Source organism: Buteo buteo, chromosome 1, assembly GCF_964188355.1.
Source record: "Buteo buteo chromosome 1, bButBut1.hap1.1, whole genome shotgun sequence".
Classification (NCBI taxonomy): Eukaryota; Metazoa; Chordata; class Aves; order Accipitriformes; family Accipitridae; genus Buteo; species Buteo buteo.
Window position 1 is genome coordinate 70,191,913 of NC_134171.1, and position 17,685 is coordinate 70,209,597.

At 40.7% G+C, this 17,685-nt stretch overlaps 1 protein-coding gene and 1 long non-coding RNA gene across 2 annotated transcripts in view; one reads left to right on the forward strand and one right to left on the reverse strand.

The window, feature by feature from the left end:
* Nucleotides 1-10,794: 10,794 nt before the first annotated feature.
* On the reverse strand, nucleotides 10,795-15,464 carry LOC142034392 (uncharacterized). Its single transcript, XR_012651640.1, has 3 exons — nucleotides 15,105-15,464; nucleotides 12,213-12,312; nucleotides 10,795-11,540 (listed from the first exon to the last, which is right to left on the reverse strand). It is a non-coding gene; the product is annotated as an uncharacterized LOC142034392 (long non-coding RNA).
* Nucleotides 15,465-15,526: 62 nt separating this feature from the next.
* The window catches only part of OTUD4 (OTU deubiquitinase 4), a 36,168-nt gene continuing 34,009 nt past the window's right edge, over nucleotides 15,527-17,685 (forward strand). The window contains exon 1 of the mRNA XM_075035364.1: nucleotides 15,527-15,771. The gene's annotated coding sequence lies outside the window, so the exon portion shown is untranslated. The remainder of the gene's footprint in view (nucleotides 15,772-17,685) is intronic.

Here is a 17,685-nt window from a genome sequence, read left to right on the forward strand (position 1 = left end):
AATAGTTATTCCATAGTATTACATCCCACATCTATTAACACTAGCTATTTTAATTTTTAGGTAAAGGTTTTGAAGAAAAGGTATTTTGAATCTATATAATCACAGAATCACAGAATGAAGGCTTTTGTTGAAGGATAGGATCAATCTGATTAGTGTAAAAGAGGTCTTAATATTAAACTCAAAATAAAATGGCCAGAAGTTACAAACTCAGGGAAATGTATGTTCAGATTACAGCAGTAACATGTTTTGATGAGGATGGAGTCAATGAAGAAATATGAAAAGAATTCTTGGCTTTTTCTGTACTTTTGGTAGTGATGGTTTACATCCCTATATTCAAGGATGAGGAGAAAACTACATTTATTATGATTAGGATGGAATTTATAATGATAAACATTATGTTTCCTGATAGTACTGCATAAAGGAGGGAATAATGTAAACCAACAGCAGAAGCCCTCCTAATTTTGCGACTATGGCATTCATAATTTTGAAATTATGCTTATTTTGGTCCTATCTTTTCAAATCAGACTGCTGTTCCACAATGTTCTCAGCACCTGCCATCAGAATGAGAATTATTATCGTTTGTAAAAGCCTTAGCCTAGACTATATTAGTAGAGACATATGCATTTGTATATCATGGCCTAGTTTTTCAAGTTTCCACTAAATAAGGATGCTATGAGGATTTGGAATGCTTATGTGCAAATCTTACGTAGCATTTTAAGAACTGAATTTAGCAAAAAAATACCAGTTTCAAAATGTAAACAGTAGTCCTATTTGTGTTGCAGACATTCTTCAGACAATTAATACAATAAAATTTTTTAAATAAACACATTCACTCCATTTAGTGTATTTGATTGAATACTGAAGTGGGGAACAGGAACAGACCTTTCATTCAGTTCTGCTGCTTTCATTGGCTTACACTTCTTTGCATAACCACTTGCCACTGTCAGTATTAATAAAAAAGAAACACGTTGTTGGCTTAATCATAGCAGAGTGCCACTGATCCAAATATTTTGTGTAAGGAAATAATAAAAAACCATTTATCCTGGTTTTGGCTTCTTTGCTATGGTATCTACCTCATGCACTTGTTGCATTCACAAGGATTTCCTGCTGTTGTGTGCACCAAGCGGGTTTACTACATGTGTTTCTACTTCTGTACTACACTGCTTTTCCTGCCTGAACGGTTACCAAGCAGTGCACTATCAGTCACCATGCAGTGTAAATGCTACATCAATAGACAAGTCTCCCAAGTACAATTAAATGAAATTCTGGAAACCTGCTCAGAGATATAAAATTCCGTTTTCCTCTCATTCCTCTCATTCCCAGATGTGAATGGAATAGAAAATGTTTTCTCTTTTTTAAATTCGGCTATTTCTGTAGAACCATGTGTGAGAACTACGATTATTAAGTTGCCTTTAAATGTAAGATTTTCCTGATCTAAAACATGGCAATGCTCTGAGTCTATATTTCATGAATGTAGATATACTCGCAGACCGGTGGTCTCGGAAAATGGTTTGCAGGGACCAAGACAATTCTGTAAGCAGTGCAATAAAGGCAGTCTGGTTTACTACAAGCTGACATCCTACTTTAACTAACATTGCTTGTCTTTCTTCCTATTTTTTTTTTAATGTGCTCCTTTCTTCTCCTCTCCCTATTTCCCAGACCTCTTCTAAATGTTCTGTCTATTTTGGATTAGCAAGTGGCAATATGTACTATGGCTGGAGTTACTGTGAGCAGTTTGCTCCACTGGTACCTACATTGATTAGGCAACTGACTACAGCTTCTTGTAGGCAAAAGCTTTCTCCCACCATGGAGGCACTGTATTTGGGTCTCCTGATGCCTTTGACACCCCTACTTCTCCATCAATAGACTGACCAATAGGTTTAAAGATTATTATTGTGGACTGGCACTAACAGCCTGAATGTAAAGGGCTCACTTCCATGGAAAAACAGAACAAAAATATAGTGGAGAAGTTGAAGGTCTGAAAATACCAAAATCCTCATTTCCTTACAACGGGAGTATGAAATGATGCTAGTGAAACTGATAAAATTATTTTTCCCTCTTTCCCTCCTGCTCTAACTAAACAACTGAGATCTATTTTACTAAAACATTATTGCTTTCCACCTTTAATCAGTGTTTCCATGATTTTTTTGGTTAACTTCGAGGTTTCTTGTCTATTGTACAAATTTTTGGAGGTTCATACCTGCAAAATTTCCATCCTCCCCCAAAGACCTAGAAAGACATTTTTTCTTTGGAGTAGTGGTATTTTTAAATAATCTCCTGATTACAGGTGGGCCTATAAGAAAAATATCAAGCATTACAAGATCTTACAACTGTAAAACTCTTCCTGACAATTTTAAAATAAAACAATACTTTTTGTGACACAGACAAAACCACATAGTTTATAAATGTTGAATTCAATCCTTCTTCATAGTAATAGTGCTACTTTAATCAACAGATTTCAAGACGAAGACTGTAACTTACCAGTCATCAAGAAACCAGTTAAGGGTAGTTTTCATAGTTGGTATTATCCATATAACCAAAGTGCTCATATGGACCCCTGTACTGGAATGCTTTACTATCACCTCTCAAAAGACCTCTGCGAGATATGCAAGTACCAGTCCTATCACTTCCCAGGTGTGGGAAGCAGAGACATTATTCTTCTGCAGCAGAAGACCTTGCTGCTAGCACTTGTACTGGCTTACAACTACTGACATTGCTGTGTCACCAGAGCACATGCCCACCTGGATGCCTTTGCCAAAGCAGCATGTCTATGCCTATATGAAATTTTACTCATTAAAAAAAGTTTGTTATGAGTGGGGGCAGAAGCTTCTAGGTGTCCGTGCTGTTATGTCATTAGCAGTGTGGTTGGTGGCTGAGGGCTGGTGTGGTATGGGAAGACAGTTTCTTTCAAAAGAAGGGTTATGTTTTGCTAGCTTACAAACTTGTGTGGGAACACAAGCCAACTTTTCTTAGAAAATTTTGTAGTGTAGATGAGGCCTGAGGAAATGAGGCACTCTGGTTCCAAGGACACTTCTCACACTGACAAGGCTAGCTAAGTGCTTCCAGCCCCCTTTCCTCATCACTGATCATTTCCACGCCTGTGCTGGTGCTCTGTTTGTTCTAATGCGATTGTCTGTGGAGCTGAATAATAAACCAGATCAGAGAGCTGTTCCAACTTTAAAAGCACTCCTCCTCCCCTCCCCTTTTTTCCTATTTTTGAGGACATACTGTTGAGAGAAACAGCCATAGAACCAAGACCTGTGAAGCTAGGGACCAGATCCTTAATAACATTACAGCCAAAAAAGAAATTAGATACCTAATTAAATCTGTGAATCTGATCTTACATGACCTGTTTAGAATTATGAGAATCCAGAGCTTCAGATTCTGGCAGATTCTGTCAGATTCTTCAGATTCTGCCAGATTCTTCTCTGGCACCCTAAAACTCAGTCAATCTTCTTTTTCATTTAGTAAATGAATGGTACTTAAATCTGTTGCCTTCTAGGTGCCAAAGTTATATATATTTCACAAATTTAATTTCAATAGAGGTAATAAAAATGTTGACTTAAGTCCTAGCTGAGGGATATGCAAATGCAACAGTATACCAAATATATTTGCATTAAAGATCTAATTGAATTAACTGTTCACACAGCTTCGACACAGTCAGCTTGTCATGGCTTCCTTTGCGGCTTGACTACCTCCATTTTTGATAGAGCGATTTGAAAGGTTTTCGCCCTTCCCCTGGGATTAAAGATAGTGATGAACACTAATTAGCCACCTGCACCCACAGCACAGTGCTACAGCTTGTTTACCTTACAAAGGCTGCTGCACCCCTGGGGAGAAGTCATAGTGTGGTGGTTTTTTTCTTTTAAACATTTCAAGTTCAGTTCCTTCAAGAAAAGTTTAACAGTTTACATAATTTTTAGCATTACTAGGAGGAGAATGAGTCCCCTTTTCTCACAGTGTTACCTGGATGTAGAAGAGAAAATAAATACTGTTTATTTTTCTTCTCTTTTTAATTTTTCTTTTTCATCATGCGATTCACACATTTGGTGTTAGCTGCAGCACATTGCTCCCTATAACAAGTAAAAATGAGACTTCGAAAATAAAAGTAACATTTAGCAATCACAAGAGCTTTACTCATGTTAGCATGGTGTAGAATCCACTAAATAGCCAACTAAAATACAAGAAAAAAATCAGAAATAAATACAAGAAATCTCTTCTCAAATCCTTTAATGCAGTAATGCTCAAGCAGTTTTTTTATTGTCAGACTGTGTCTTTGAATGAAGTGCTATTTAGGACTAGCAACTGATATAGTTATAATTTAAACTGTATTCTGATTCTTGTTTGTTGTTTTTCCTTACCATGACTCCTAAGAATGGCAAAAAAATGTTCTGCTTTGTTTGTCTTTTATAAGTTCTGACTCAGTGGCAGGCAAGTACCACTTATGGGCCTGATGTAAAGCCTAGTGAAGTCAACTGGAATGTTTCCAATGACTTCATTAGACTTTGGATTGGGTCTGAAGTGCAGCAATTTACTCAGCTCTGGAGCATAAATTACAGACATAAAAACCAAATTATTTGTGTGTTGCTGGATTACTGACAGAAAAATGTATGATGTCAGAAAAATAATAGGCAGAGATAGCCTGCACAAGTTGGAAAAGCTTAAAATATAGCCAAAGATAGGGGAATACTCTTTGGCAAGAATAGAGACAGTCTTAGTTCCAGTGCCGATGGAGGAAAGTTGAGTAATTTGACAGACAATTATGTGATTAATCTAGTAGGAGAAGACGTTAGTAGGAGAAGACGCTATCTGTCTCACTCAGTCACCACTCTGCTGCCTGATCATTGGACTAATATCTGGATGAGATGAGGGTCTACTATCATAACAGGAAGAGCTCTGAATTCATAACAACCAATAGAAACCCTGTTGGAAATGTTAAGAATTCCAGTGGCCTAAACTCAGAGCAGAGGCGAACAATGTCAGCCAAACACGAGCTGAGTTTGTATGACAATGTTGAAGAGAACTGAATGTTACTTAACAAGAAATCAAGCAATGTTCCCCTGAAACATAACATTTTGTTTTAGAGCAAGATCTCCCAAATATTGTTCTTCTGAAATTTTATACTATAGGTTTTGATGAGTTAGGAGTGATACAATGAGCTAGGTACTTGTTTCAGTCAAAACTTACTTAATTTCCTCTTGTTTGAAAACCTCAGGATGCCAACATCTTACCCTAGCTATCCCAGAGAAACTAACCAAAATATTTGTTACACAGTGGTCATTTGGTTGAACCAACTCTTCTCAGGTGAGTATTTTATTTTAGCATACAATAATCCAATGATTGAAGAGTAATTCTACTTTGTAAAAAGACTTATTATTTTGGAATAAACCAATTTTTTGTTCTGGAAGAGCCTATCCATGCAAGAACTGTTATCCTGGAATACTGATTATGCAACAGCTATGTCAAACCACTTTAAAGATGCGTAAAACCTTGGTATTCAAACATTGATTTCTCCCAGATTGGAAGTATTTTTAACTTTTAGAATTTGGTTCAAGTTATTCTTTAGCTAAGTGTATATATCTTTAGCTTCACCTTATTAGCAAATCAGGAAATATTTTTATTTAGAGAGGTATTTACATAAAATAGTTTGTATTTATGTTAAAAGAAATATGAAATTGGGATTTAATGTGGGCAAGATACCTTTTCATCAGTAGGTAATATTACATTGTAAGCCACAGAACTGAAAGATGCACATATTTTGTTCATAAAGTTGATATGCAAAATAAAATTGTATTTTTTAAAAGATACAAAAATGCAAGTTAAACTTTAAAATAATAAGTTGTGTATCTTCAGTTAACAATTTTTGTCTTACATTAATTTATATGCACAATTTATTTATACCGTAGCATTTACCAATTTGTTTTTAAGTAATTTTTTGCCATCAGAAGCCATCTCCCTCTCCCAAAAGAAAACACCCCCCCCTTTGAATAAGTAAAAAAGACCTTTTAGCATTCCTTTTCTATTCAACTTTCTCCATATTTTGACCTCCTTTATTTTCACAAATTTTCTTCATAATTGAAGCAGGGATGGACAGGGAAATTGGACAGGCAAATGGAAAAGAAAAGCCAAGGTTTGTTTTTTTTATTATTAAAACAGATGACACAGTAACAATACAGATAAGGTACTGAACAAACAAACCTTTCCTCAGATCACACCTGTGCCTTAAAGTATGGTCATTTTCTATCACTATATCAGTCTAATAACAGATTCTCCTCACAAACTTTTCCTCACTTACTGCCTCAAATTGTCATGGTCATTATAATACTACCCACTCTGGAACAAAAAGAAGGGGAAAGGGAAAAGGGTACGGAGAAGAAACCCTTGGAATAATACTTGGAAAGAAAAATTTTGAGGAACTGGAAACACTTGTCTTTTAAAAATCACTATACAAGAAAAGATGCTTTTCTGAGATAATTTTTTCCCTTTCTTTTTATACTGGCTATAGCAGAAAATGTTGCCTTTTTCTTAAACAGCATCTATTTTCTGCTGGGCAGATCACATACAACTCCACCTCACAGGTGCTGCACACTCTTGCTTTGTTCCAGTAAAACATGTGCTCAACTTTACGCATGTATACTCCCTATGAATTAATGTCAACAGATAATAAACTATTTGATGCAAAAAGCTTTGTTTAACATTATTAAAAAAAAATTTGGTAGGATTCCCAGGCAGGATTTTTACAGACATTTTCCCACATAAGATGGGCAATTAGACAGTATGAAAAGTGACTTCCAGTTCTCAAAGTTTCATTTCATTTGGGAGCCAATATGATTTAGCGGCTAGACTAGTTTAAAAGACAAGGAGCCAGAAGAGTTTAACATTTTCAGGAAGGCTGAGCCATTCACTGAATTACCTTGGGCTAATTACTTAACTGTTATGTTCTTTAGTGAAACTATCTGTAATACTGGGTCGGTCAAGCCCCCCCCGCCAAACTCATTGAGAAACAGATGCTTAAGTCTGATTCAGTTCTCCAAAATAAATAAATTACAAAAAAGAGCAAGACAAATATGGCATGAGAACAAGACATTCCTTTAGCAAACTTACTAAGTCAACCTGAGATGCAGCTGCAATGAAAGCCTACTCAACTGCAATGTTGTATATCACTGAGTTAAAAGCCAGCATGAAATATACTCTGATGTCCACTTGATTATTAAATGCTCACTTTGAGACCAGAAGGCAAAATTCAGTCTTCACTTATATAGCTACAACCTCACTGCGTTCAGAAAAAACAGTGGAAATCCATGGAGTAGCATCCTGTCAAGTGGACTCTAAACTTCATGCACACAAAAGAAGACACTTTTAAGTCAAGGAAACAGGCATTGGCAGCATTCGGTACTTTGTGTTCTTTGTTGACACACTGACTTACTTTAAAGCACTGTGCATTTTTATGGTACTATATCAAAGAGAAAACAGTTGTCATAGCCATTGTTCTAAACTGGACACTAGCTCAGACTATCTCATGGAAAAACAGCAGCACTATTACCATATAAAGACGTATAGCAAATGGAAAATTAATCTGGCAGTTAAGGCAGAAGAATAGAGATCAGGAACCCACCCAGGTTCCATTTCCAGATATGTCAGAGACTTCCTGGATGATCCTGTGCATATTGTTAAATTTTGATGTTCCAGTTTCCTCAACTACAAAATGGATCTAGTAGCACTTAAAGATGTTCAGTGCTTTGAGACTGAGATGAAAAAAGGCTTAAAAGGTCTGCAGCTAAGGAGGAGCTGCACATTGCTAACTATGGCAGCCTTGCTCAAGTCTTTTCCTTTTCAGTTAATGCAGCATTCAGTTAATTTGGCATATCATTGAAAACATTCTGCAGTAGAGGCACACACCGTTTAAATGTCCCTATGTGTCATCATCAGCTGAATTAATACTATCTCTTACACAGAACACACATGAATTTTGTACTTAAAAACATGCAGAAGCCCTGTATCCTACTGAAATGCAACACATTATGTGGAGAATCTATAGTTTCAAACAACATTACTTGCAGTGGTTTACAAAACCTAGGAACACAATGGTATTTTCAACAAAGCAGTGTGCTATCGGTTATACTTTTCATAACCTTAATCATAACTATGTATTGCAATACTGTCACTTCACACATCAAGAGTAGAACTAGACCCAGCCACAGCACAGGGAGACACTAATGTATCACTTCAGCATACAAAGAGCCTACCATGGCGTCAAGCCAATAAAACAACAAAACAGTGTATTTCTGTGCCTGTATACAGCTGGCAGAGGCAGAATAGATGCAAAAACAACCTGACAATGCCCCACTGCTTTATTTACACCTCAGAGTTGTTATAGTACAATGCCTGGGTACAGACTGAGCTCAGAATTGGACATTTCTCAGCCCTGTGCTGTGGAGCTGGGCTGCATCCTTCATGTTTTCAGTCAAAAATATCTTTTTATGTTTTTCTCTCTTTTTTTTTCTTTGGGGGGGGGGCGGAGGGGGAGAATGAGGCAGCATGCATTGAGTGTGCTGACTGTGTTCCCCTAACAAAACATCAGTTCAGAAGTTATTGCTGTGTTCCCTCATTTCACACTCAAACACGTTAGAAAAAGTAAACCCTAAAATGTTCAAGGAGCTAACGCCATCTAAAGGCTAATAAGCTGAACTACAACATATGGCCGCTAGTCTTATAACCATAAGGAAAACCACTGCATCTGCCTGCTACAGATTTTCTCTTATTCTGTTGCTGAGATCAGCATAGGCACCAGGAGGCTTTAGCTGGAATGGCAAAAAAAAAGAAGTTCTTTTTACTCAGCAACATTGTCTCATACAAAGTCCATTTCTTTGTATGTGACTTTTTAAATTTATCACTAGAGCTTTATTAGTAACATTATTTATCCTCATTTTATTTATGAATATTATTTCATTGCACTTGCACTTACTTTGAACAAAGTTGATAGGATTATGGAATGCTGCTCATTTCAAAACACATCAGAAGTCAAAGAATTAATATCCTGCAGCTATATTAGAGATTTATATATTTGAATGACTTTTTTTTCTAACTTTGCTGAAAGACAGGCTCCTCCAATCATGTACAGCCTTCTTAAACATGAAAAAAGTACCTGATTTATAGAAGATCCTGACTTTGTGCTCCATTTAATGTAAGGCTAAAAAATGGTTCTTCCCTGGTAACTTCTCCAGGTCTCTAAAATAAAATAGTAATAAAATCAATCAGGTTGGTTAATTTAAAATTTAATTTTAAATACGTTTACTTTGCAAAACAAATACTACAAAAGTAGTATTATTAAGCAGTATGGACTTTCTGTTCAAGCTGTAAGGAATGTCAAGCTGCTGAATTACTCTTGGTTTCCTGAAGTGTTAAACCAGTTTCTGAAAAGCATCTTTTTTCTGCAAGCAAGGTGGCAGTATTTCCTTAATTTCTCTTTATTCACCTAGCTCAAATAAATTGTTTTCAGCTGATTTTTTTTCATTATTTTCATCCATAAATACAAAACAGATGGAAAGGACAGGATGATCTCTACTAGTTCTACACACTTGAAAGGCTGAGTGATTAAACCAATTAAATTATCTTCCTACAAGTATACTTCAATTTTTTTAATAAAACCTTTTTCAATGCAAAACTTACTTAGATAATCTTCTTAAGAAGAAGGTTCAAATACATTTATAGTAATCTTATTTAGCTAAAAGCAACTATAAAAAGGGTTTTTTCTCATAATTTTCTTTCAATTCCCATATTTATCAGTTAGGAGTTTGATACAAACCACAGGTAAAAGAGTAATAATTATGTAGTGAAAAAAGAAATTAAACAGTACTCATCTCCTAAGATAGTAAAATGTACATAAAAGCTAAGAATACATATAAATGTTACGTTAAAGTCTGAAATGTCTCAGATGTATGTAGATATAGTGTGCCCTCTTTGTTAGCAAAAAGAAATGCTAAATTATGCATAAAGACTATAATCAGCACATTTTAATGGTTACCAATCAGTGAAAAATCAGTCTTTAAGAAAAAATACAACTGTAATTCAAGATTAAAAGCAATAATTCAAATCAAAGTTTCCTGTTCACTGATTTGATTCATTTTCATGATGGCTGATTTAAATCACTCCTCTAATATATGCTATTTACTCATTCTGAGTTACAGAAAATATTGTTTTCTGCTTTTGAAACAAAATATTGCTTCCAGACTACTCACTTTTTCTAGCTGCAGTCACACATTTACTTCTGTAAACAGGGTTATGTCCCTTCACTTCCTAACCCATATCATGCACCCGCCCCCGTCCACCTTTTACTGACACCAGTGTACTTGCAGCCAAGCAGTCAGCTACATCAGTTTTCTGATCCACATGTCACAAATTTGTTGAAAACAACAACAAACTACTTTTTATGAAGGACAGTCTAGGCACAAGAGGAGGGAGCTGGAACAAGCCTGGGGAAAAGGTTGGACTCTGTAACAGTCTTGTGGTGGGTTGACCCCGGCTGTATGCCATGTGCCCACCAAAGCCGCTCTGTCACTCCCCTCCTCAGCTGGACAGGGGAGAGAAAACACAACAAAAGGCTCTTGGGTCGAGATAAGGACAGGGAGAGATCATTCAGCAACTACTGTCATGGGCAAAACAGATTCGACTTGGGGAAAAAAATTAATTTTATTACCAATCAAATCAGAGTAGGATAATGAGAAATAAAACCAAATCTTAAAACACCTTCCCCCACCCTTCCCTTCTTCCCATGCATGGCTTCTCTCCCGGATTCCCTACGTCCTTTCCCCCAGCGGCGCAGGGGGATGGGGAATGGGGGTTGCGGTCAGTTCATCACACGTTGTCTCTGCTGCTCCTTCCTCCTCAGGGGGAGGACTCCTCACCCTTCCCCTGCTCCAGTGTGGGGTCCCTCCCACGGGAGACAGTTCTCCACGAACTTCTCCAACATAAGTCCTTCCCATGGGCTGCAGTTCTTCACAAACTGCTCCAGCGTGGGTCCTTTCCACGGGCCGCAGTCCTTCAGGGACAGTCTGCTCCCAGCGTGGGTCCCCTGTGGGGTCACAAGTCCTGCCAGAAAACCTGCTCCAGCGTGGGTTCCTCTCTCCACAGGTCCGCAGGTCCTGCCACGAGCCTGCTCCAGCGTGGGCTTCCCACAGGGTCACAGCCTCCTTTGGGCACCCACCTGCACCAGCATGCGGTCCTCCCCGGGCTGCAGGTGGAGATCTGCTCCACTGTGGACCTCCCTGGGCTGCAGGGGGACAGCCTGCCTCACCAGGGTCTTTCCCACGGGTGAATCTCTGCTCTGGCGCCTGGAGCACCTCCTCCCCCTCCTTCTTCACTGACCTTGGTGTCTGCAGGGCTGTTTCTCTCACATGTTCTCACTCCTCTCTCCCAGCTGCAGTTGTGCAGTTTTCTTTTTCCCCTTCTTAAATCTGTTATCCCAGAGGCACTACCACCGTCGCTGATGGGCTTGGCCTTGGCCAGCGGCAGGTCTGTCTTGGAGTTGGCTGGCATTGGCTCTGTCGGACATAGGGGAAGCTTCTAGCTGCTTGTCACAGAAGCCACCCCTGTAGCCCCCCAGCCACCAAAATCTTGCCATGCAAACCCAACACAAGTCTCTGTTAACATAAAGAAACTGGGGAAAGAGTACACTTTTTGGGTACAGTGTAACTGTTCACATTATCTACAGTAATATCCTACACCAATTTGAACCCAATTACTCATGTTTTATCTTTATAAAACTAAAGCCATTCTTTTAAATGGATATGGCTCTGCCATCTTCCTTTGTATCAGTTTTCTTGGCCTCAGAGCATACTTCAATACCACACAGCACTCCCGACCCCTCATCTAACTCCACAGCTATACTAGAATCCTATATTAATGCATGTAATGTTTCTCTACATATGTACCAACTACCTCACAAAATTCTCTGTGTGGTCTTCTGTTCTCTTCTGATCACCCGATACCTCAGGTAACAAATTGGCTTTGTATTAATTGAAGGTTTACAGATAGACTTACATCTTCCCACTTTGGAGTCAAAACCTGACTGTGAAAAGCATTAAACTCATAAAGACAAACCCTTCATTCATCTTTAACATTAAGGCTACCACTTTTACTCTAGTTTGAAAAAAAAAAGAAAAAAAAGAAAAAAAAAGGCAAAAAAGGATCATTTATAATGTCTGCTTGATTACCTGTTGGTTTCTTCTCTTCTCTCTCATACATGTTTGGAATCAATCCGCAAATTGTGAACAAATATGACGGAGGAACAGAAGTCTCTGCGATGATAAGATTCTGTAAGTATCATGAAAATCAATATTTGAGTCAAGGAGAAAGACCCAGATCACTGTAGCTGTTGAACACTGACGTTACCTGTCCTGTTTGGCCTCCTGGCTGGATAACGAGCACATGCCAAGCCCCTCAGCACAAAACCACAGGGTATTTCAGAATCAGGCACAACACCTGCTACCTCTTGTTTGGCTAGCACTTTGGGAGCACAGAGGGAAAATGAACATATTACAGGGCATGTCAGAGAACTAAAAGTCTAATGGGGTACCAGAGCATCTAGAAATAAGGGAACACGGCAGGAAGCTCGTGCTGTTGTTGTGGCAGGACAGTGGTATAGGTGATGTAAAGACAGAAGACACAAAACTGTGGGAAACCAGGATTCAGTATTTCTGCTGCTCCAAGATGAGGTATGCTTAGAATGAAACCATTCATGACTTCTGAAACCTTGTCAATGACTTTTCTTGCCTCACTTCTCAGTATTTCTTGACTACACAGTCCTATGACTTCAGACCAGCATCTTCAAGACACTTTATGAAGAAGTGTTCCTCAAGGGTAGAAGGAACAGCTTTTACCACAATGTGCTTTTTATCATTTCTGTTGTACTGAATGTTAAAGATTTGTCTAAAAAAATCCAACCAAGGAAAATTTTCTTCCCCAAATTAGAGGCTGCAATGGGATGTTCTGGCCAGAATCTCAGAATACACCTCTTACAGCAGCATCAAAAGTAATTCTAGTAGAGAATTAAGAAATGTGACCACCATGACACATGCAGCCCTTTTATCCTTTCTTTTTCATTCTATGGGGGACAGTGCTAACTAGTTGCTCTCACAGGAATTCATTCCACAAACTCAAACCAACCCTTCTGTTGCTTGCTTTATTGTGCTGAGGTATTAAGCTGCTGACTGTGCCATCAGCCCATCATTTTTCAGGTACTGCCCTCCTGAATGTTAAGCACCTCACATCTGATGTGGTATTAAATCTGCACAGGAGGAAAGCAGTTAAAATATCATGCTGGGGTTCTAGCCTTGATCAAAACCCTCCAGAAGGTGAGATGTTACATGATTACTACATTTTTGAATAATAATAATTTTGAACTCAAGTAGACTGCATTTCCGTAGTACCCTGAGATGTAATGAAAGAATGATCCTGGGAGTGATGATCTTTGACTCATGCATAGAGCACAAAGATGCAGTCAGCTATAAATAGTATGCAGGAGTAATGCAGCCATTACTGTATTCTGCTATGATTGCACTGTTATTCTGCAAGACGGACATGAAATCCAGGTCTATTCTTCATCAGCAGAATTAAAAACAAGCTTATCTACACACAGAGATCCATAAATAAAATGGTTTATGTTGAAGATGCTCTTACCCCCCTGTATTTAAGCCTGATCCATCACCCTCTAATGGCAATAGAAGTCTTCCCACCGACTCTATTGAATGTCGGACTCAACTATTTATGCTACCTCTGATATCAGGAAAAGTTTATTTTTTCCTTTCAACGGGTAACAGAATCTCTTACTTACTGTTCAATTATTTTGTATATATGTATTTTTAAAGCTTCTGCATGAGGGGCATAACTGTTTTTTAGATGTCAGTATGAACACAACATGGATAAGGAATTGTAAACATTCACAAAAGACTCCAAAACCAAGTAATGATGACTTGTCAGAATGCACACATTTGATGGGGCAGCAATTTTACCATGGAAGTATTAAACTAAAACTTTGAACAGGCTGTTAAGATTTGGTTCAAGGGGTTTGGGGACAACTCTAACATCCTTGGTCTCTCAGGTTGAAGTTTGACAAGGATCTGGCCTGGCACTACACCAGAACCAAAAGCTGCCATCTCCTCTTCATGTATTTTCTCTTTCCCACCTTCTCCTGCTCTTGTGCTGGTGTTAGCACAGCAAGTGCATAGCAAAATGGTTTGAAGACCTGGTCTCACTTAAAAATATTGCAGGGGAACGCTTGGCTGTCAGCCGGGTCAGTTTTCTCAGTGTGCTTCACTGTCCGGCACAAAAGCCAGCGCACGGAGGCACAACCAGTTTAAATGTGTAGTGTACTGTAACTTTAAAAACCTAAGACCAGATAGGGATAAATGACTTACACTGGATTGTTTTTTAGCCTACTGTCTTCAAAAGTACTGTGCACATGCTGACTTCTATTTATTGTGCACAGAAAAGGTAGACTGAATTGGACCTTACCAGATAAGCCTAATGGTTTATATAACCTTGTATTCTATTTCAACCAAAAATGGTCATTTCAGACAAAGACAAAAATCTCATAATAGACTACTAAGCAAACAGGTGACCTAAAAATATTTTTTTCTACCCAGACCACACTTCTGGTTTTTTTTTTTCTGTGTCGCCTTAAGCATCAGGCTTTATCACCACTATTAATACTTGAAGTCATTTATTTGTTTAATTTATTTTATTAATTCCCCCTAAACACTTTGTCTTGATCATGTGTTTTGAGTGATTTTCTGGCCTGAATAAGCACTTTATTTGGGAAAAAAATCCCAAACCAAATTTGAATTTGCGACACTCTTACTTACTCTTCTCACAACCTTCCCACTACTGATTTACAGACATTGTACGTATTTCTTCATGTCTGTTACTGCATTTCTGAGGAAGAGCAGTGCGGTACGCACACACCATTACTGTAACGGCCCACACATAGCGAGGGCACAGTTTCACAATTTCGGCAGCGAGGCCGGCCGATGGGATTGCCGGCTCCCCTCTCTCCTGTCCCGCACCTGTTCCTCCGAGCTGTTAACTCGTTAAAAAAAAAAAATTACCTGTCAGAAAAACTCTTAAAAACGTTTCGCCTTGCACCCCACAGTCGGGGGGGTTTACAACCACGTTGTGAGGTGAAGGAAGCGGAGCCATTAGGGCGCGCGCGCACGGCGGACCCCAACACCGGGACCTGCCGGGCAGGGGGGAGACGTTCCCCGGCTGTACCACTGCGTGCCCCCTGCGGGGGGGACGGGACGGGACGGACGGACGTGAGGCGACTGCCGCTCGCCTCGGCAACCATCCGTTTCCTTAAGACCACCCAGCGACGAAGCCCAGCGAAACAGCCCCGCGCGAAACGCCGCTCCTTCCTCCAGCACCTGGGGCGTTCTCCCCCGGCCGCCTCTTTTCCTCCCCTGTGCGGCAAATGGTACGAGCCCGCAGCAGGTGTGGCCGATGGGCCAAACCAAGAGCCGGCGCCGGAGGGGGAGCGGCGCGGGTGCGCGCGCCGCGCCGGAGAGTGATGAGAGGCGGCGAGGCGGGAGGGCGAGACCGGGACGGGGCTGGCAGCGGCCGCATCATCGGGGAGCGACGCGAGCAGAGCGGCCGCCGCGGGAGATTGAAGTGCCTGCGCCGCCGCTGGGGCCGAGGCCAGGCTAGGCGAGGCGGGGAGGGGGCGGCGCCGCCGCCGCCGTTGCTCGGGGGGAGGAGAGGAGGAGGCGGGGGCCGCCGGTAAGTGCCAGTCAGTGATGGGGGGGGGGGAAGGGTGCGGGCCCCGACCGCGCCGCGGCTCCTCCGGGCGGGGAGTCCGGCCCCACAGCCCCGGCGGCGGGTCGTGTGCCCGCGCAGGGAAGGCCGCCGGGCAGGCAGAGGGCCCTCGTGGGTCTGCTGCGGCGCCGGAGAGCCGCCGGGCTGCAGGCCGAGGGGCCGCCCCTGCCCGGGCGCTTGTCCCCCGGCCTGTGGCGAGTCGCCCGTGCCAGAGCTGCGGGCTGGGAGGAGGCGTCTGGTGAAGCGGCGCTGTCTGAGGCGGGAAAGGGCGGGCGGTGAAGCTGGGCGAAAACCGGTCTCCTCTCTCCAAGGTTGATGAGTACAGGCTGCCCCCCCCCCCCCCCCTTTGCTGGCCCAGGTGTTGGCACAGGCAGGCCATGAACTGAATGACAAAACTAGTCTTGGTTTAAAAAAAAAAAAAGTTGCTGTGGTTTTCTTGTGTTGGTTGGTTTTTTTTTTTTTTTTGTTTAGCTTGAGTCAGCTTCCTGAGCTGATTCAGTGTATGAGCAGCAGAAGCGCTTGTGTGGGCAACAGAGGTTGGTGCAGAGGAGGAACTAGTGGCTGGGGCTGCTGCTTGTGGTAGAAGTGCTGGCTGAAAGTGTTAATAAAGCTCCTGCCTAATTAGAACATCTGTAATAACTTATGAGTTATAATTTGGCCATTCTTATCTTGATGGAGCATTTATTTTAATGTTGAGGTATTTCAGACGTGTCTTGGTGGAGGCATTTCTCCTTATGCCTTAGAATCTGTGTGTGTACAGGCTAGGTTTCTTCAGTGAGGACTTCACCTTTTTAGAAATAGATTGCTTCTTGTACAGCAGTACTTGGAGAAAAAAAAACCCCAAACACTGGGTCACCATTGCTTGATTGTCTTCAGAAGTCAGTTGCAAAAAGAGCAGGCTTTTAGGAAACTGACAACTATATGACTTTAATTTTCTCAGTGTATTCACTTACCAGAACTACATTTACATTCTGTCACATACTGGATGACCTCATGTGTATAGGCATTCCTGAATCTAACAGATGTGATTAAAGGCATTTGCCCTTCCCTTAACTGGCCTTTAGAATCACAATGACAAAAGGCTGAAATGTGAGGGAAGACAAATTTGTGAACGTGTTGGAGGATAGTTCTGTCTCTAACTGTGACAAATAAGGTGAGGAAAAATGGAATGTTTCTAAGAAACTCTGTAACTGGACACCAGTTTGATAGGTCTCAAAAGCATCTTGCCAAATCACTTTTATCTACGGAAGCAGTACCTCGCACATGCAGGACTCTGCTAGTCTGACTTTCTTAAGTGAATATGGTAGCTGAGTCAGTGGCAGTTTATAGTTCAGTCTTGTTAGATGACCTTTGCCATCTTCTGGTGAGAGGTTTGAGCTTTCCCTCCAGCCCCTCGCTAGTATTTTTACCTCATGCTCCTTCTCCCAAACATCCCCATGCTGCCTAACCAGCTCTCTGTATCTTGGAGGTTCAGATGCCATGAGGGCTTTACTTGCACTTCTCTCAGTTTCTATTCTTGTCTACAGATATTGCCAGGAATTTGCTTTTGTTTTCCAGTAGACCAACTCCTTGCTGGCAGACCTGGGCTTCTGTTAGGAAAAGGGGGTTTGATACTGCTTGTGCAGAGCTGCTGGAGCACTAGATTCAGCCTGGCTTGTAACTTCTGCTTATTCAATCAGTTGTTGTTATATCCAGATCTCAGCTCAAGTCACCACCCTCCCTGGTCTTATTACTGTTGGCTGAAAGTAAAAATGGGGGTTTTCATTCCTTCTGTGTTTGCCTCCCTTTCTTGCATCTAAATTTGTTCATTTAAGCTAAGGAGTAGCTGGTAGCATTTTATTTATTGCTAGAGCTACTGAGAGCTTTGTAGCTCTCCCT